The sequence below is a fragment of the Sesamum indicum genome, linkage group LG5 (genome assembly GCF_000512975.1).
Source record: "Sesamum indicum cultivar Zhongzhi No. 13 linkage group LG5, S_indicum_v1.0, whole genome shotgun sequence".
NCBI classification, from domain to species: domain Eukaryota; kingdom Viridiplantae; phylum Streptophyta; class Magnoliopsida; order Lamiales; family Pedaliaceae; genus Sesamum; species Sesamum indicum.
In genome coordinates, this window is record NC_026149.1 from 8,220,926 (window position 1) to 8,242,967 (window position 22,042).

Sequence of the window (22,042 nt, forward strand, 5' to 3'; positions counted from 1 at the left end):
CTAACCTCCGTTTCTTTAAAATATTTTTTAATAAGCAAATTAATTCATTTTATTTATTCTAATTAGATTTATATAAAATACATAAACTATTCTTAATTATCATTTTAGTAAAACTTAGTTATAAATAAAAATAGAAGATAACTAATCTTTTAATTTTAATAATTTTATACAAGTGTGATAAATTAATTTAAATTTATAATCTATAAACTAATTTTATTTATATATTAATTGAATAATGTAATATTTTAATTATTAAAAGGTGCAATTTTCTATAGAAATTCAATAAAAAAGTTAATAAAATAATTTAAGTTTAAATTTAAATTAAAAATTAGTATAAATAATAAAAAAGTATATGGAATCATATTACTCATCTTCATAAATATTACTTTGATACCCATTCTATCTTTTGATAATTACAGAAACACCCCTAAAGTTATTTCTGTATTTGAAAAATTATTTTAATGATTGACCTAGTCAACAAGGGGCATTTTTGAGTTTTAAAGGCTGTCAATGATGATTTCTGTAACTTTTCAAAAGTGAAGGGTGGTTTGTCTAAAATGGATGATCATAATTATCCCTTTATAATATCAAAAAAGAATAAACTGCATTAAATCTTATAAAAAAATATGAAAAAGAGTGTGACCAAATGTATTTGATTGAAATGACATATATATATATCTATATATATATATATATTTGGGTATAGGAGAAGAAATATACCTTTTTTATTATATTTAATTATTAAGGTAATTATATAGAGATTTTTTAGGTTCAATTATATGAATGATTTCCGTCCTTTGTAAAATTATAAATAAATCCTTCGAGTTGAAATTGCAATTATAAAGGATACATTCTATTAAGTTGTGAATGTCTAGTCGAGCAATCCCTAGGGTACACATATTATACTGACACTTTTTTAAAAAATATATTTGTAATTTTATAAAAGATAAGAATTGCTTAAATCTAATATATGAGATCATTAACGTAATTTACCCTAGCTAATTATTAAGGTAAAAATTTAAAATATTATAAAAATATTAATTAATCATAATTGTAGCATGGGTATCAATTGTATATGTATCCATCAAAACCATAAATTCTAGGTATGATCATAGCGTCCACAATAATGTGGAGAATAATTATTTTTTAAATAATGGGTTATAAGATAGCATTAAAAAAACTATTATTGGCTATGAATTAAAATCACACTTAATAATTATTATTAATCATAATTAAATGAAAAAATTGTAAAAATTCAACTTATCCACCATCGAAATATGTTTCCTGATTACGAATTATTGCAAATATTTTTGCCATGTTATAACGAAATATTTTAGCTACACTCACAAAAATCAAGGCCAACAACCGTTGCTTGATGGTGATCAATAACTATTTATTATGATTTATTTTTAATCATGACAATTATATAATCATTGTTAAAGAGAGTTATGATAATTCATGTGATGCGTAAAAACTATTACATAAAAAACTATAATAGTCATAATCATATGTTTGAAATATATTTCTGAAAAGAAACTCACAACTAATCGTTTATTTAAACAAAAAAATTAGACAACAAAATCAAAGTTTCGTGCAAGAATATCATATCCTCATTTTTTAAGATGCTTTTTAGAAAATAAAATATATATTTTCTTAAGACGTAATGAAATAGGAATTAATTTATATTTTGAATAAAATAATTAATAAAATCTTTTGGACATATGACGGATGGATCAGTTGTTGTCGTGTACGTCAAGAACTAGCTGTCGAGTTTGGCCCTGTTCTTGGTGGGGTTGACATTTTTCTGGCAACAAGTGAATAAATGGGTGCCTCTGTTTGCCATTCCATTATTTCGCAACAAGAATGAGGTCTCTTTCACTTTGCAGGTCCGGATATTTTTACTCAATAATTAACATACGTTTACTGAAAGTGACCAATTATGTCACGAGTATTTTTTTTACTGTGTAATTATTTTGATTTGATCAGAACTGATTTAGATAAAAAAGATTTCGGATACATGATGATTATAGCCGGATAATTACATTGTGATAAGTCGTATAATGTATAAGTTTGATGTTTACAATAGGGGAAAAATGCAAACAACCCCTTGTGATATCGCAAATGAGCAAATTATCCCCTTATAAAAAAGTAAATAGTGATTTACCTCCCCGTATCTTTTAAAATACAACAATTAGCTCCCTATATTTTTTTTTTAAAATGAAACAATATATATCACTATATAAGAAGGTAAATTGCTCGATTTTAAAAAGTATAGAGGGACAAATATAACACTTATCATTTCCAACTAAATATTTGGATAATATTGTCCTTATATTATAATATATATTTAGTTCAAAGAATTTCTTTTTCTAACAATTTTATATTTTAAGTTTAATTAAAAATTAATTTAAAAAATATGTTTTAATTGTAATAAAGTAAAATATAATAAGTAAATTAAATAGTTAAAATTTTATTATATTTTACAGACTCAAAGTTAAGTGATAAATGAGTATAAATAAATACAGAAAAAAATTTCACGTACAAGATTTTATTAATCAGGTAACAAAATTAAGTTAATAAATATTTAATCTTTTCAATAGAAATGTAATTACATATCTATTCTTTATTTAAAAATATGAAAAAAAATATATTTACTCTCAATATTATTCTCAATTTCTTTCCAAAAGTATATATTAGTTGTTGGGATATTATATTTTGTTGTGTTTTTATTATACACATTAACTTATTACTCCAAACCAAATTAGTAGTTATAATATTGAGAATAATATAATTATTTAAGATATGAGTGATAATTTTGTCCAACTAAAAAGAATAAGTGTTATATTTGTTAGTTTAAGGAGTAAATATTATATTAAAAATAGTTCAAAGGGACAAAATATGTTTAATCCAAAAACTAATGAAGTGCATTTCTTATGTCGGTATCCTTCCTTTGTAGTAATAAGAATTAAATTCCTATTGAATTTCATATATTCAAAGCAAGAAGGAATGCAAGAGAAAGTCATTGTAGAGAAAATCCTCTCTAGTTTTCTATAATAATACTCATCATCCACAAATGAAGGTATACAAGGGATTAAATATACAATGAGCGTAACCACCAAACTAACTAACCAAATTTGTTACATAAAAGAGAAAAAAGGTAGTTAGGGAGTATCTATTTTGTATCTAACAAATCTGTAGATGTGGCATGTGCGACCTGAGATGTGACCTCAGAAATAGCAACCTTATGGAGTGCTGCAATGGGAACTGCATTAGCTCAAGTGCGATCTCGCGATGACTGTCATGGACCACGACCTCAACGGATGCGACTTGGTATTCAATCTCAAAATCATAGGTCCGAGAGATAAAATTCTCAACAGCCCCCTACAAGTTGGACGTAGCTCGAACGAGAACAAGGCCAACTTGAAAAGCATGGTGGTGATGGTGGAAATGGGCAAGATTTTAGTATACAAATCAGCAAGCTCCAACAAACTTTGCACAAAGGAAGGTGAGATGAAGCCCTCCTTGTAGGCATCACGAACTAAATGACAGTCTAGTTCGATATGTTTAGTTCATTCATGGAACATAGGGTTGGCCAAAATGTGTAGAGCCGCTTTGTTATCACAGAAGAGATCGATGACCATAGGAGTAGTAAAACCAAGATTAGTAAAGGATGTACGTGAGCCACGCAGTTCGCAGATAGTGGCAGCAAAACTCTGATATTCTGCCTCAGCAGACGACCTGGAGACAGTAGCCTGTTTCTTAGTCTTCCAGGATAATAAGGCTGGTCCAAGAAATATGCAAAAATCAGTGAGCGAGCCCCTGGAACCTGGGCAGGAGGTCCAATTCGCGTCGCAGTAGGCCTTCAACACCAAAGAGTTATGTGAAGGGAAGACCAATCCTTTTGAAGGACAACCTTTAAGGTTACGAACCATATGTAGGGCAGCACGCCAGTGAGAGTCACAGGGATACGTGAGAAATCAGCTGAGCTGTTGGACAGAGTATGAGATGTCCGAGCGAGTAAAACTCGAGTATAGTAAACATCCCATAAGGCGTCGATATGAATCAGGATTAAAAAGCGGTTCATCAGTAGTGGATCGTAGCTTCAAGCCCTGGGGTAGAGGCGTAGGGGTCGACCTAGCCTGACTGAGATCTGTGTCTCGAATGATGTCCAGAACATACTTTATCTGTGAAACATATAGACCCTACGTACTGCGAGCAATTTCTAGCACAAGAAAGTAGCGAGCGTCACCAATATCCTCTAGTCTTTCCTGAATTCCTGACAAAGAGGGTCCAGTAAGTAATATGTCATCTACATAAACCAAAAGTGCCATGGGACCTATAGGGGTATGCTTAATGAAGAGACAGTGATAATGGGCTGATTGATGAAAACCATAGGCGGTGAGACGATGCGTGAATTCCATGTTCCATCGGCGGGATGCTTGCTTCAGCTCGTATAGAGACCTCTCCGATTTGCAAACTAGGTGCGGAGCCACAATGTATATTTCAGGTGGAGTCATATAGATATCTTCATCCAAATGTCCGTGTAGGAAGGCATTATTGATATCAAGCTACTGTAGAGACCATCCGCGAGCTGCAGTAGCAGCAAGAAATAGTCACACTATGACAGTCTTTGCGACCAGAGAGAAGTTGTCCGTGTAATCGACCCCTTCGACCTGATTAAAACCCTTTGCCACCAAACGAGCTTTGTGATTTTCCACCGTGCCATCAGCTTGCAGCTTGGTTTTGTAAACCCGTTTGCGTCCAATTGCCCATTTTTCCTCAGGTAATGGAGACAACGACCAGGTATTATTTTTCTCCAAGGTATCTAATTCGCATCGCATTGCATCTCTCCATTCCTGATGCTGGACAGCTTCTGCGAACGACCTGGGCTCCTGCAAAACAAACAACGAGGCCACAAAAGACATATATGCTGGGCTATTTGGAAGAATGGATGAGGTAGATCGGCTATGGCATATGCAATCATCAAGCCAGGTTGGTCGTTGTGTATTCCTGGTAAATCGACGAAGAGGAGGTGCAGGCAAGCAGCTGCAAATAGTGGGAGTATCTGGTGATGAGGAAGTGGAAGGAAAAGATTGAGGACTGTAGGTGTCGAGGTCGGTATGTGAAGTAACAACCGGTAGTGAGCAGGTCGCTGTCTCAGGATCTATGGTGGAGTAAGGAAATTGGTCCTCATAAAACTGTACATCTCTAGAGATGAAAGTGCATTTATTTTCAAGGTCGTATAGTCTGTATCCCTATCAAGATATATTTGAGGGCCCTAGACTCGAATTTGTGTTTATGGGGATCAATGTTGGTCGCATAGCAAAGGCATCCAAAGGTGCGAATTGGGGTGTAGGTACGAGGGAGGTCGTAAAGAGCTCATAAGTAGTTTTCCACTGAAGTAATTTTGAAGGGATTCGATTTATGAGGTAAGTTGCTGTGAGAATTGATTCCCCCCAGAACTTTATGAGCAAGGAAGCTTGGAATAATAGAGCTCGTGCTACATCGAGCAGATGACAATGTTTGCGCTCAACCCTCCATTTTGCTAAGGGGTATAAACACAAGAGGTTTGGTGAATAATTTCTAGGTCGCTACAATGAGTACGCCAGCTGTCATTGATGAATTCTGATCCATCGTCAGATCGCAAAACTTTGACAGTATTATTAAATTGGTTAAGAACAAGGTTGGGGAAAGTTTTGAGAGTGGCTGCAACTTGGGATTTCTGATGAAAGAGATAGGTCAAAAGACTGCGACTATGATCATCTAGAATGGTTAAGATGTAGTTACAATTTGAGAGAGTGGGAGTTCTATATGGTACCCAAAGATCTACATGAACAAGATCGAAAGGAGCATTAGACTGTTTGTCATTGCAAGGGAATGGAACTCGTGTTTGCTTAGCCTTATGACAAGTTTCACAAGACAGATTTATTGATTCATTGTTTAGGTGCAATATAGGAATTTGTTTCAGCACTTGTAAAGGTGCATGTCCTAATCTATGGTGCTAAGAAGAGGCATTACAAGTATTAAAATAGGAAGAGGATGTGGCATGACAGTGGGTCGCAGGTTGTAAGAGGAGGTCTACACCATATTGTCCGATGACATAGAGATTCTTGAGTAGGGATCGCACAACTAGGTTTCTCTTAGTTACCCGATCCTCTGTAAGACACAACTGGATTTAGCGAACTGGAAAAAGTATGACTCATTACAACACAGTTGAGCGACCGGGAGCAAATTAACGAAAAAGGAAGAAATGTAGAGGATGTTGGTGAGTGTAACTTCATTGTTCAAATGAACTTCACCAATGTAATGTGCAACCTTCTTAATTCCATTGGATAAGATTATGGAGTGTGTGTGCAGAGGTTTAGAGTAGGAGTGGAAGAGGGCAAGATTAGATCATATGTGATTGCGACCCCTGTGTTTATAATCCAGCAACCTAAGTCAATAGAAGTTTCAGACATATTACCAACGAAGTCTTCGTTGGTGTCGCACACAAAGTTGGCACAGCCTATTGTGAGTGGATCTAATGGCACGTCCCTTTTTTGCATAAGCTTGATGAGACGCTTATCAATTTAGCGATCTGCTTTGTAGGGGTCGAGCTCTCAGCGACCTCCTTCACATCAGTGGTGGTGGCTGCAAAACCTTTGAAAGTTGTCAATCCCTTGCCTCTTCTATTGTCGCTAAGGGCCTTGTACAAATCAGGAGTCCTATGGAGCTGGAAGTAGGTCTCTCAAGTATGTCCAGACTTGTGACAGTGTGAGCAAGTCGTGGCACACCTGACCTGTGGAGGTACCCTGCGAGTCTGGAATCTACTCGCTCCTTCCCGTCTACCGATGCGACCTAGTATGCTACATGGTTAAAGGAACCATCAAATGTTGCTGTTAAATTATTGTCATCAATTATGAAATTGAAATCAAAATGAATCAAAGTACAATTTTCTCGTGCGTTGAATAAAATGACAGCTAAATATACCCTTACATAGACAAGCTCCCACCTAATTTTTCCATCAAAATTAGGTTGAAACTTAACGGGGGTACTCAGATGGATGTTGGAAACCTAGGGTGATCAAATTGAAAAACGGGTATACTTTGGTTTTACTATTATGTACCGCCACCTCAGTGCCCTCGGACCGCTCAAGCCGCCTCGGCCTTCCTTTTGTAGCATCTTACAAATAATTTCATTTTCTTGACAGGCTGAACGAGCTCTGTCTCCTGTATTAGAATCAAACATAAAATCTTAATATATATATATATATATATATATTACTTACCATCTTCCTATTGTGCATGTTGATGGAATTCCCAACAATAGATAGCAGATGACACCACAGAGTTGTTCTTCACGGACTCATTCTAAAAGTCCACGTTCGCCCAGTATAACTAGCAGCCAAATATGGAAGACCAGGAACACAAATTTGCCCACCCACATGGGATTATTAAAAATATGAAATTACACTAATTTTTATAACTATTCTAATTGTTATATAAATGATGTAATTATTAATAGGAAATATTTTTTCAGTCCGTTAAGTATGCCCAATTTTAGTTTTAGTCCTATAAGTATGCCTATTTTTTATTAACTCCAGTAACTTGCAAAATCGATTAGTTTTAGTCCTCCGGTCGATTGAATTTATAATTTGAGCCGGAAAAGTGACATGGCATGATACCTAGATGCGTTTTTGTTGATTTATAATCCTATGTGGCTAAAATTATGATGTGGAATACAAGTTTGTCATCTTTTGTGCAAGTTTGGAGAGAAGAAAAGTCACCTTTCTTCCCTCCAAAAGATGGCCAACTTTTCTTCCACATTATAATTTAGCCACATAGGATTATAAATCAATAAAAACACATCTAGGTGTCATGCCACGTCACTTTTCCAATGCAAATTATAAATTCAATCGACCGGAGGACTAAAACTAATTAATTTTGCAAGTTACTGGAGTTAATAAAAAATGGGCATACTTATAGGACTAAAACTAAAATTGAACATACTTGACGGACTAAAAAAATATTTTTTCCTTATTACTGACAACATTAAGAACTAGAAAGACCCAATTCTAATCAATAAATTCCTACAAGGATTTATTTAGGTTAGATTGTGCATTCCCCATAATATAATCAAAAACTTCTACATGATCAATTATATTATATTACCACTAGTTATCGAACTAAATAAATAATTACGGATTTGCAAGTTCAATTGGCTAGGCAAATATTCTTAACAATAAATCAGATTATTTGTAATCAAAGCACAGAGAACAACACAAATACCAATATGAATAAAAGTAGAAAGCATAAATTAGATCTCACAACTCGTTGGATTTAAGCATTCACCAAGTCTTCAACCGGAATGAAAGAATTAACTAGACATGCTCATGGAAGAACACATGAAAAGTAAAGTAAGAAAATATCATAAAAACATAGAGAAATAGAGGAGTTCAAAAGCTTAATCATAAAGTAAATTACATCCCTATATATAATAACTAGATAGCTAATTCTACTAGGATTAAAAGTAGATTCCTAATTGAACTAAAGACTTAAGGAAATAAAATTATAGTCCTAGTTAAACTCTTTATTCATCAAAAGGTATTCCAAGCAGCTCCAATTTCTTGCCAAAAATTGAGTTTGAGTCGTTCGAATTTCCATTTTGGTGTTTTTCTTCATTTTTCATTTCATTTGTCCTAATGCTGCAAAATAATATTTAATTAGGAGCATTTTGATCACAAAATAGGTTAAAATATTACTAAAATAAGCACAAAATGAGATCCTATCATTTCGTAAATTGCACAATAATTATAAATATTACACAATAATGTTATATATTACACAATGATTACAGTAAATCTCTCAAATATTATAGAAATTACACAATTTATGGAAAATATTTTTAGAAAAAGACAATTTTTTTTCAGAAAATGTTTTTGAAAAAATATTTTAGAAAAAAATTAATATTTCTGAAAAATCATTTTCAGAAATTATGCAATTATGCAATTTCATGAAAAAATTGAATTTTTTTCAGAAAATATTTATTAAAGTATTCAAATTAAAAAAATTCAATATTTAATATTTCAGAAAATAATTTTCAAGAAAAATTTAATGTTTAAAAAAATTAGTTTGAGACAAAATTTTAATACAAAATGCATTTTAACAATAAAAAAATAAAAAAAAACACAGAATTTCATAAAAATAATAACAACATCCACAATTTACAGAAACAAAGAATGATACAGAAAGTATTCTTATAAATATTAGAGAAAATATTTTATTTTCAAAAAAATAAAAACAATACACAATGATAAGTAAACGATTGATGTCATCTATATGTACTATTTTATCTTTATATTATCTTTATGAAAATCTATGATTGAATTGCTATTAACGATGAAGAGGCTATACTTGATGGATGGTTGAGTTGAATGATTATGTGGGAAGCAAGGTAAGTAACATTTAACAACATCTATATATATGTGCACCATTTTCCTTTTATGTAAACATATGATTGTGTGGCTAATACTTGGGAAGAAGGTATATTTGATGCACACAGTTTCGGTTGAATGATGGTTCGGTGAAAGCAAGATGGTATGATTCATTAGATGTTGTACTTTGGATGTTGATATCGTGGAAATATGATGTAAAGTGTATTTTTCATGCTTCAAGAGTGTATGGATGTGACCATATGAATGTGATTGAAGAGATGTAATGATGTGTGGTCTTACTTGACTAGTTGCTTACAAGAAAGGTGATATGGAGACATGAGGGAGTAATGAAAACTAAATATAATGATTATATGAATACCCCTTTGATAATAAAAAACTAGCCTATTTGGCAACTTCAACCTGTGTGGAAAACTAGCCTTTGTGGATAGCTTGTGTGGCAAATCTAGCCTGTGTCGCACTCAAATGGGAGTTACTTAAACTTATTACGGTGAAAGTGAGGATGAGTTGGTGGAGAAAGATCCTAATCACCATCTTGTAAGTATACTAGAGAGAAGAGTTTGATTGATTGTCTTGTTGTGAGATGTGTGTATCGTTAATCAAATGAGATATAATGGAATCTAATTGGTGACATGTGGTATCTATTGCTTATTGTTATCTTGTTGAACTAAAGAAAAAATTACATGTATAGTTGGGGTTGATTGTTTACTTACTGAGTCGCAAGCACATCCCTCTGCAACATTTTTCAAGTGTAGACATTGGGTTATATTCACTCTCCAGGAAAAAAGTCTATGTTGTTCATTCTGAGTCAAGTGGGGCCATTACGCGGTGTTCCACTCACAAGTCAATAAATTAGATTGAGAATGCTAATGATATAATAGAAGAAAGAATGACTTCTGAGCAAGTTATAATAATTTTGTCTGTTATATGTGACTGAGATATGTAGAAAGATGGTGAAAGAGCTGACACTCCTACAAGTTGTATCGATGGAGTATGTGATATAATCAATTATCGAATGGCTTGTGTTATCTATGGAAATAATCATAATTATTCGTGGAAATTAACTTAGCATAAAATGGTATTAGCACTGAGGAGCGTCACACTGATTCATTTATGATCCTCGGGAGCCATCATGATTTGATGGTATCCTTGTGAGCCATCCATAATATTCAGTAATTTGCACTCAGACGTAGAATCTACCAATTAATTTATCCTGGGCAAGTGGTAAAAGTCCTTAGGACGTGCTTTGTTAAGATCCTTGAAGTCTATTGCATCCTCCACTTTCGTCCTGGCTTAGGTACTAGAACGACATACGACAACAACTCAGGGATTGTATTTTCCTGATATGTCTCGTTGTTAATAGTTTATCTACCTCAACTTGGGTAATTTTATCTTTCTCGAGTCTGAAGTGCCTTTTCTTCTGCTTCACAGATTTGAGGTAGGGGTCTATGTTAAGGTGATAAATGATAACGCCTGAATCATTCCCCTCCAAGTCATGGGGGGTCCAAGCGAAAATATTTATATTTCGTCGTAGACACTGAAGTACTTCTCCTTGGATTGTGTCTTCCATTTGGGAACCAATTTGGGTAGTTTTTTTTTTGGATTCCCGAGTATAAGTTCTATAGCTAGTACCTCCTCGGCTGGTTGGACCTTAGTAGGTGTCTCTCCTTCTTCCTTAGTTCCCCTCAACATTGAGTCTTTTCCTCACTTCTTGAGGGCTACTCTTCCTTAAGCACTTCGTTTGAGCCCCTCTTTCGTCCTTTTTGAACAACCTCTATGTAACACTTGTGGGAGTGCAAAAGGTCCCCATGCGCCTCTCCCATGCCTCCAGGTTCAGGAAATTTAATTTTCATGTGATAAAAGATACCATAGCCTGAAAGGCCTTCCTAGGATGACATTGTAGGCTGAGGGTATATCCACAACTAGAAATTTCAATAAGCAAGTTTTCTGAGTGGACCTAGTCCCTAATGTCAGGAGGAGTAGGATCATGCCACAAGGGTGCACCACTTCACCCGTGAAACCATACAAAGAGGTATTCACCATTTTTAGGGGAATGTCCTCCAACTGCATTTGGTCGTAGGTTTTGTTAAACAATATATCTGCGGAGCTGCCTGAATCTATAAAGATTTGTCCCACTTCATAATTGGCCAATATTGTTGTGATAATTGAAATATGATTATGAGAGGCTTTAGACCCAGATCGCTCTATGGATGAGGGGGGTATCTTCCAAAGCTTCCACGTCCCGGACCCCCTTCATAGCTATGTTATGTGCCTCCCTCACTCGTGCCATTCTACCATGGTATGAATCACCTCCAATTGGTCATCCACATCACCCTTTGTGCGGGGTGTCATGAGGGCCTCCACCCTCCCTCCAGACATAGACCTGGGCACCTACTTCTGGAGGGGCTTCGGGCTAGAATCCTTTGTTATCTTAAACTTACCATCTTCATGTTTTTGACATGGCCCTGTCCCCTAAGCTTTTTCCCAACACATATTCCTGTAAGTACCATTTCTGGATGAGTCGCTCTATTTTTTTTTTTCAAATGTCGATATTCCTTCATGGTGTGGCTATAATCGTTGTGAAAACGACTGAATTTATCAGACTTAGGGCAATTGGGGCCATCCATAGCTATTTGGGGCGCACCAATAAAGCCATTTCCTTCTACTTCCATGAGAGCTTGAGTAATAGGGATCGTTAATGGAGTATACATAGCATTCACTTTTTGGAAAGATGACTTTTTATCTCGAAACTCGTCTTGGATTTCTTGGCGGGGGCCTCCTCTTTCGTTTTTTTCTCCCCGACTCTCCTTCTTGGAGGTTTGAGCATCCTCTATGTTGATATGTTTTGCACACTCTGGCTAGGAGAGCAACAAACTTGGAGACGGGCGTCTTGGCCAAAGACTTAAAGAAGCTCCCCTCGTTGAATATTTTCTTTTTCTGGTATTTTTTCAAAAGTTTGCCTTCCTTTTGTCATGCAGCGAAATGATTGAGCTCAATTTTTCGATGCTTTATAGAAAGAGGGATCGGAACTCCTGAAAACTTCCTATCGCTCCCACGGGCACTAATTGAACCATTGTTGGGCCCCTTCCAGAAAATGGTGATGAAGACACAACATTTGATCCTATTAGATTAAAGGAGACACAACATTTGATCCTATTAGATTAAAGGAGGGTTGCGTTCTCAAGGTGCGAGAGATGCTCTTGTGGATCTATGGTTACATCATACTCAACAATAGCCGGAGTACGACAATTCATAGGGAACTCATCTACCATTGCTGCTTCTATGAAGGGGACACCTTGTTGATCTTCCAAAAGTGCCCCTATAATCTGGTACTGGACATCTTGGAGGCCCTTCTAATAACATTCTAGGCGCGCAAGCACTGAGGTGGGACCTCCTACAACTAGGGGTGCAAGGATAGGGAGACCCCTCTCACCTTCTTCTTTGAAGGCATCCACGTTAAATGAAGTTGCTACACGAGCGGAGACCAGTGTCGCACGAATGGCCGCTGCAATCATTTGTTGGATAGTTCCTAGGAGGGCGAGGGATAACTCTCATGAAGAAGTGTCGGAGGAGGTGTTTTGACGTAGAGGCTCAGCCAGCAGATCAACGGGCCTAGGTGGTCCTGGGACTGCATTCCACTAGTGGGTACCAAGGACGTCCGAGTCACGGCCTGCAGGGCCTAAGCGTTACCAGCTATCTCTATGGTCTTTTGCCTTTTGGTGCATTGTTGGGTTGTGTCCATTGCTACTTACGTCTTCAACTCTCTGTTTTACACAGACGACGCCAATTGATACATGCAAAAATAGCAGGGGTCCAATGAATCTGGACTGTCGTTCGAGACTTAAGCTGAAATGCTTATGGACCAAAAGAGAAAGTACCTGCAAAAAAGTAAGTTAGCTCCGACGCCCAAGTTAGTATTAAATCTGAACAAAAATAAGACAAGAACATAAAATAAATGTAATAATGGATAGACATATGTTGAATAAATTGAAAGAAATATGTGAATTTGCAAGATAATTGCTAGGGGGTTTGTCCCTCTTTCTAGAGTCTCGGGAGGATGGGTTAAGGTCATGGGATAAGCCTGAAATTATCCTCATCCACAACGGGATATATCTAATGAAAGTATCATTCGGTTGGGGGAGACCCCTCGTTTGCAAGGAATCTCAGCAGCCATGATGCCCTAGTTGCCAGGGAGCCCAGGCTTCAAGGAGACCTTCCTTACTGTAGGGCTGACATGGTCTACCATGGCGGTTGATCACGTGGAGAGGGGAGATTGTCAGGTTTATGGGCCTTTGGGCTAGTCATCCTTGTTAGGTCGTGATTATGGGTCGAGTCTACGGGTGCTATGGACCTCCATCCTTCGTCTAGGGTTGCTTGGACCCCTGGGCTATGGGCAGGTATATCAGGGGGGCCCGGGCCTTGTTTTTCTTCTTGCATTCGGCCTTCTCAAGTATGCACATCATACACCCAAATAGCCAAAAGATTATAAAAAAAAATGCATTTTTAGGAATAAAAAATATAAATGGTGATTGTTTAGGGATTGAAATCAAATAAATAATATTATTTAAGACCAAAAATATAACTGTCTCATCCAATTCAAACGCCGTAATTGGTGTGTTTTGGAGATATCAGAAAATATATGATCTCGTTACAAACAAAAGTTCACGGAGAACAATAGTTAACCAAGACTTTATAGTAGTTGTTGGAAATTGTTTTAGCAGATAAAACCAAAGTGTCATTATAAATAATTTGATCATCATTAAAAATTATAACAAAATATTTTGTTATAGGTAAAATTGTGACAAAAGTTGATTAAAAAAAAATGTATATTTTTAATTAGATCGGATTTATTTTACCTTGGCTAGCTAGTAGTACCAATTTACTATGACTTTTTAGGTTGTTATTATTTATAATGTAGGGAATAGTTCATATTTCAATACAGAGAGTGAATGAGCTAATTTTATATTACGAAGTAAAAGAAACTTCATGGTGGAGATTGGTTTTATATTTTCATATTATAATTATTTTAAGAGGGGCTTTATGAAATAAAATATAATTTTTTTATTGAAATATTGTATTTTGATACGTACTAAAATTAAATAATATCTTTTGACTTTTTAGGTGCTGCGTAGCTTGTATGGAACAATTTGTGGTTGAGATTGGCGGTGCTTTAGATGTTACATCAGGCTAGACCTATTAAAGAGCACGTAATATTCAGATTTATAATGCAAAAGATATTTTAAAAAATTATTTGATTTAGTATCAAATACGTATTAGATATGGATACAGCTTGAATACATCTATTGGGATGTGGTATTCATGTTTCAAAAATATAAATTAAAAAAGACAAAAAGATACACGGTGTCGGACACACTATATTGCGTAACACTCTCTTTGTCTTAAATGTATATATATCACTACAAGAAAAAAGACTTTTATCTACCGTGCAGTTAATTATAACCAAAGGCCAAAATTCGTAGCAAAAACGTTTTTGCTATGATTCTCTACGACTTATGTCTGTAATGTATATAGGCATAGCAAATGCTTCGCTAACTACAAAATTTATAACAAATACCCTTTTACGCAAAAAATTCATTTTTCTTCCAACATCACATTCGTAGCAAAATAGTGGCAAAAATTCACTTTAAAATGGTGAGCGTTTGTGTATTGATTTAGAATTTTTTAAACTATAATATAAATAAAATTACATCATAACAAAATTGTGGAGGAGATAAAAAATTTGAATCCGATTTTATTGATTGCAATTAGGGTACTTTGTAGCAAAAGATCTTACATATAAGTAAAAACAACATCGTTTCATAAATTATTTTAACTTATAAAAAACCATTATTTTTTTTACAGCCTTTATTTGTAGTAAAAACAACATCGTTTTCCTTAACTTTTTGGTGGGGTTATTTTTGTAGTTTATTATAACCTTTTATTATGATATTTTTATTGTAGCAAATGTTTTGGTAGTTAAAAGTCATTTTTCTTGTAATATATATATATATATATATATATATGTCAATCTATATTTAAGATTAATATATTAATTACTATTGTATAACACTCTCTTTCTCATCCGAAAATTCATATGTATTGACATTTCAAGTTGATGGGAGGAAAAATTGCTCGATTCGAATGAATTGTGTTGGAGCTTTTTATTTTTACAAGCTTCAAGTAAAGTGATAGTATAGAAAATGAGATCTTGATCCCCGTGCCATTTAACACCATTCCACAAGAATCTCCTTCAAGTCCTTTTTCCTTCTCTTTCTTACCTATTTTTATATACAACTTATATAGTGGTTGATCATTTATTGTTGCATTAATGAGATGATTGTATTTTGCTACATTATGTCTTTGAATCTTTATGGACTTTGTTCATTCTAGTAACGGCTACTTTGTCTCCTTGAATTTAAATAGGTTTTTATGTTTCGTATATTATTTTCTCGAACCTCAACTGATTTCTTGGTTTCATCTATTAGAGACAATCATGTTTTTTACCATTCCATATTTAATCACTTAATAATAGAAAGTACCTTTTAATATTATTATATAATTTACCATTTTCGAGAATGTCAACTTTTCATTTTCTAGGTTGATTTTTTCTTCATCAGCATCTCCCAGTTCCTATATATCCGAAGGATCTTTAGGAATTAAATCGAATCACAAGCTATTTCGTCGACTCGTTCTGCTTTGAGGTGCCAATCATAAAAATCTAGAAGCTAAGTATGAAAATAATTTTGAAGTAGTCCTTGCGTTATAGCTAGATCCTTTATAGAACAATATCCAAATACAAAAGTTTTGATTTCTTTCTAGAAGCTAGGCTATTAATTCAGATTTAGCGAGAGCACAATTGCGCGGTTTTAGCCTCTGTGCTGGGGTGGAGATAATGTCTGTATGAGAATGGTAATTTTAGTACGAAGTTATATAAATGATTAAAGACTTTATCGCTACTTTAATGTTACCTTTATTTTGAGGTTGAACTTTTATATTCATGGAAGGTCTATAATTCGTTTATAGACTTTTTTTTTCCTCGCTATATGCTCTATTTCAATCTTTTGACTAGAGTGATTATTTCTTGTCTGAAAAATTCTTGGAAGTTCTTATATTTAGTCATGTGTTTGTTTTTTAATGACTTCAAGGCATTTTTTATGTGCCTCAAGAAAGTTTGTTTGTCATTGGCTTCGAAAAGTTCTATTATGCGCTTCAAAAAAGCTTGTTTGTCATTGCCAAAACAACTTGTAAGTTATCAATCCTCCAGAAAATGAACCAAGCCCAAAGAACATAGAACAAGACCTACCAACTATTACAGATTTTGATAGGGTTTGAAAACTCCTTATTCAACAATTTTCAGAATAAGATTTACAGATCTATACAAGTACATAAATTAAAATTACAATAAATATGACATAGAATAAAAGAGAAAGGAAATACAATGGTTTACAGGAATAACGCTTAAAAAGCTAGATCTAGTCAATGTAAACCCAAAGCCATAAAGGCCTCAACCCACACTCACGGTTGCTTGGAACTACTGAGCCACAAAGGCACCACTACTGCCACAAAGGCTATTAGATTAATCCTGGGGCCACAAAGGCTTAGATCTACAAGATCTGTCAACCACTAAAGCTAGTTCATGAAGAACTTCAAGAAACACAGAAGGAGATTAGAGAGAGAAGAAGGGTGTCAAGTTCTGGACTTAAACCAGAGTGAAGCCAACAATATATAGAGAAACAACTAATTTAATTCCAAAAGAGAATCTAGGAAAAATGGTAGTGGAGAGAAACAAGAAAAGGCGAAGGGAGACCCAACACTAGAGAGAAGAAGAGAGAGAGAGAGAGAAGACTGGGAGAAACGATGAGTCGGGTGAAGGGATCAGGGTTATGACAAAGAGAGAAAGAGACAGATCTAATAAAAGCGAGCAAAGCAAGTAACCTTAGTGGCCCGGGTTAGGAAATGGGCTAGGAGCACGAGCAAATGGGCCAAGCATCATGACGCGGACTAGACCCAGCCATCTGGTGAGATGGGCTGGGCCTAAGCGATTTGGGCCACAAATATTAACAATCTCCACCTTGGACCAAATCCAAGATGCTAGATACAAGCATCATCAATGCCCATACAACGAGGCCCAAAGAATACCTGCACATTAGAAGATAAGAATACATGTATATAAGCCAGAGTTTATACCCTTTAATTCCATTAGGATAACTAATAAAAACACATTTTTTAGAGCAAGGATCAAGTTTATCACTATTTTGCAAAAAATAAATGCAAAACACCCGAAAATGTGAAGTAAAGGAAAATCAAATCTTTATCAGACCAAACACATTCAGACAATTTCCCAAGGAACAGAAGGAGAATGATTAATCAGATAAGCAATAGTTAAAATGGCTTCATCCTAGAAAATTTTGGGCAAACTAGACATTATTAATAAACATCTTACTTTATTTAATAAGGTTCTATTCATTCGTTCAACAACTCCATTTTGCTAAGGAGTATAAGGAGTAGTTTTATGTCTATTAATGCCAAATTCTTTACAGAGACCATAAAACTGCTGGTTATAAAACTCCAGACCATTGTTTGTATTTAAAGCTTTCAATTTCTTACCAGTTTGGCTTTCAACATAAACTTTCCAAGTTTTGAATTTAAAAAAAAAAAACTAGATTTTTGCTTCATCAAGAAAACAAAAACTTTCCTAAAAAGATTATCAATTATTGAAAGAAAATATTTATCTCCACTATGTGCGGGAATGTTAGCAGGTTCCTATACATCCGTATGAACATCATCTCAAATACAGGAAGATGATGAGGATTTTGGGGGATGAGAAGCAGGAAAATGGACTCAACGTTGTTTTCCCAAAACACAGTCATCACAAATATTCATATCAACAATTTTTTCATTTAAAAAACTAAGTTTTTGAAGTATTTCCAATCCTGTCATGTTGATATGTCCTAACCTTTTATGCCATAGTTCAATTTTATTTGTTTTTAAAATAAATACAACAAGCATATCATATTTAACAGAACAAACATACAAGTTACTTTTCTTTTCTACCTTAAATATAATGACACCCTTATCCCATTTTCCTTCTAACCCTTCCTCCTCAAGGGCAGCACAAGACATTATATTATAACATAATTCAAGGATATGTCTAACATTTCTTAATATAAACTTGAAATCAATTTCAAAACTTAAACAAACATCACATATTTTTTTTCATTTTCCATAGAGACAGAACCCAACTTTTTAGTCCTATAGTTTGTTAATATTTCTTTAAAAGGAGTCATTTAGTAAGTGCAGCCAGAATTAATGAGCCATTCATTCATATGCCAAGATGTTTTAGTAGAATTAATATCACAAATCATATAAACTTCATCAGAAGTTTGTTCGGATACATTTGCAGTTTCTTTATATTGTTTTGCTTTGGCTTTTTACAGTCTTTTATAAAATCTCCTTTACCTTCACATATATAACATCTTTTTTCTTTATGTCTATCTTAGTTATGTCTGTCATCTCTATACTTAGGCCCAGACATATTTTACTTCTACTTCTAACGCTGCTTTTGCTATACTTTCCAAACTTATAATCATAATTTCTATTTTTTGTCCCGCCCCTAACAAAATTAACTTCAGTTTTATCCTAATTGGGTTTATTTGCTTTAATATCTATTTCTTTGCTTTCTAAACCACTAACCACTGTCTTTAAGTTTACATTATACCTTTCATATTTAATTGCAGCCTTGACATCTCCATATATTTCAGGAATAGCATTTAAAAGCACTATAGGAGAGTAATCATCTATGTTCTTATCTTATGTTAATTTTATGTCTTGGATTAATTTTGAAAAATCATCCATATTTTCTTCGATGTTTTTAGACAAATCAAGCTTATATCTAAAAAATTTCTCAAGTCAGAAAAGCTTACTGGGTAAAGATGTTTCTGTAAAGAGTTCTTCTAACTTATTCCAAAATTCTTTAGCAGAATTCTATTTTCCTACTTTTCTAATAACAGTATCAGACAAATTAAGAATAATTGAAAAATAAGCATATTCATCATTTTCAATCTATTTATCATCAGGGACATTATTAGTGTATTTTTCATCAATAGCTTTAAACACTTTTTGTTGTATTAAAATTCCTCTCATTTTATGTTGCCATATAGAAAAATCAGACTTACCATCAAAAGTTTGTAAATTTTATCCAGCCATATAAACAAAAAAATTAGCAGACTAATGAGAAAGGTTAAGATCACAAAACAAATAATAAAATAGATAATTAGCAGTTAAGAGGGATCCCTAGCTATTCCTCAATCCAGATAATCGCAGCCCCAAGAGCTCGGCCAAGTGAGAAAAATAGCAAGGGGTTTTGGACTGGGATTTTATAAAAAAGAAATGCTGAAAGGAACGATCGTTCCAAGCAAAGAGTGTTATGATACCACGGTAAGGTATCAATCCTCTAGACAACGAGCCAAGCCCGAAGAGCAAAGAACCGGACCTACAAACTATTACATATCTATACAAGTATAGAAATTAAAATTACAGTAAATATAACACAGAATAAAAGAGAAAGGAAACACAAATGTTTACATAAATAAGGTTTAGAAAGCGAGATCCAATCAATATAAACCCAAAGTCACAAAGGCCTCAACCCACACTCACGGTTCCTATTAGATTAACCCTAGGCCACAAAGGCACCACTATTGCCACATAGGCTATTAAATTAACCCTAGGCCACAAAAGCACCACTACTGCCACATAGGCTATTAAATTAACCTTGGGCTACAAAGGCTTAGATCTTCTGTCAACCACTAAGGTTAGTTCACGAAAAACTTCAATGAACACAGAAGGATATTAGAGAGAGGAGAAGGGTTTCAAATTCTGGACTTCAACCAGACTGAAGCCAACAATATATAGAGGAATAACCCATTTAATTCCAAAAGAGAATCGAGGAAATATGTCGCTGGAGAGAAACATGAAATGGCGAAGGGAGACCCAACACCAGAGAGAAGACTGAGAGAAACGATGAGTAGATTGAAGGGGTTAGAGTTATGACAGAGAGAGGAAACGACAGACCTAATAAAAAGAGGCGGGTAAGCCTAGTGGATCGAGTTAGAGAATAGGCCGGGGCCGAGAGCAAATGGGCCAAGCATCATGAGGTGAACCGGTCCCAGCCATCCAATAAGATGGGCTGGGTCTAAGGGATTTGGCCACAAATATTAACAGAGCTCAAACAAAAAAAAGGAAATTACCTAGTGAGAGCATCAAGCATGACAACAATAATCCCTCCTGTTGTCACTTCTTCCAATCTTCGACTGGTTTTCCCCTTTTATTGTCATCATAGAATGCCCTTGCTGCAAGTTTCACGAAGCCATTCACATATATTAAAAAATATAAAAAAAGATTGAACAAATGTCAATCAACAACACTAAAGAAATTAAATTTCAAGGAAGTCTGACTATCATTGACTTTGGGGTATTGTATTATGAACCTTAAGGATTTCTTTTTTTAAACTTTGAGTTTATTACTTCCTATTTGGGGGCGCATTGTTGCTGATCATTCTACATGAAATGTTTATTATCTTTTGGATTAAGTGCATATGTGCTAAATGTGCTATTCCACTACTAGAAGTGATAAGCTAAGTAAAACAACTACAACAACATGTAAATAGAGTATAAAATGCGAATATGTAAAAACGAGTTAAAAATGAGCAAGAAACAGAGACTGAACTGCAGAACTGTATGCACATTTACACACCCCCACCCACCCCTAAGTTGAGGCTAATGATGATGGAACAGACCCAAGTTGGAGAGAAAGTTGAGAAAGGCAGACCCAAGAAAAGACTTCATAAAGAGATCGGCCAGCAATAGCTTGCTGGAAACAAAGGAGGGAAAACTTCCTTGTACTTATCACGAACAACATGAAAATGAAAAAATCCAAATGTTTAGTTTGCTTGTGAAAAAAAAACATTAGCAGTAATGTGCAGGGCAGTTTGATTATTACACTAAAAAGGGATTGGCGTGGAAACGGGAACTTGAAAATCCTTGAGCAAGAAGGATATTCATTGAAGCTTGCAAATAGTGATAGCCATGGCACGATATTCGACTTCAGTTGAGAGTGAGAAACGGTGTTTTGGTTCTTGGTTTTTCAAAAAATAAGGGACAAATCAAGAAAAATGAAATAACCAGTAACTGACCTTCGAGTATCAACACTGAAAGATCGCGTGCTACGGCCCAAGAAACGCTCTAGTGCAAGCGATAAATAAAAAATACATAATAATAAAATTAAAGTGTAAAACAAAATGAATTTAAGGGGTGCACTCTTGGAGTTCCCGGGCGCTCGATGTAGTATAAAAAATTACGCAACAATAAAATATTATCATACGAGGCTATGACTGGGAAAATAAGTTTAGAAGCAAAAATTTAAGTCGAAATTTACCTCTTAAATTTCAAGTTTCCAATTGGTTAGTTTCGTTCAACGTTCACCCAAGATTCCAACGCAAGAATCCTCCAAAGATGATGTACACCACACTGAAAAACGAGACCTTGATCCCTTTATTAGAAGGAATCAAGATCAAAGAAAAACTCATCTTTTGAGAATCATGGAGGGGGCGGCCGA

General features: G+C 34.7%; 1 long non-coding RNA gene across 1 annotated transcript; it reads right to left on the reverse strand.

Annotated features, from left to right (window-relative positions):
* On the reverse strand, positions 16,763-22,042 carry LOC110012019. The gene is made up of 3 exons (XR_002287163.1): positions 21,863-22,042; positions 20,677-20,778; positions 16,763-17,569 (listed from the first exon to the last, which is right to left on the reverse strand). It is a non-coding gene; the product is annotated as an uncharacterized LOC110012019 (long non-coding RNA).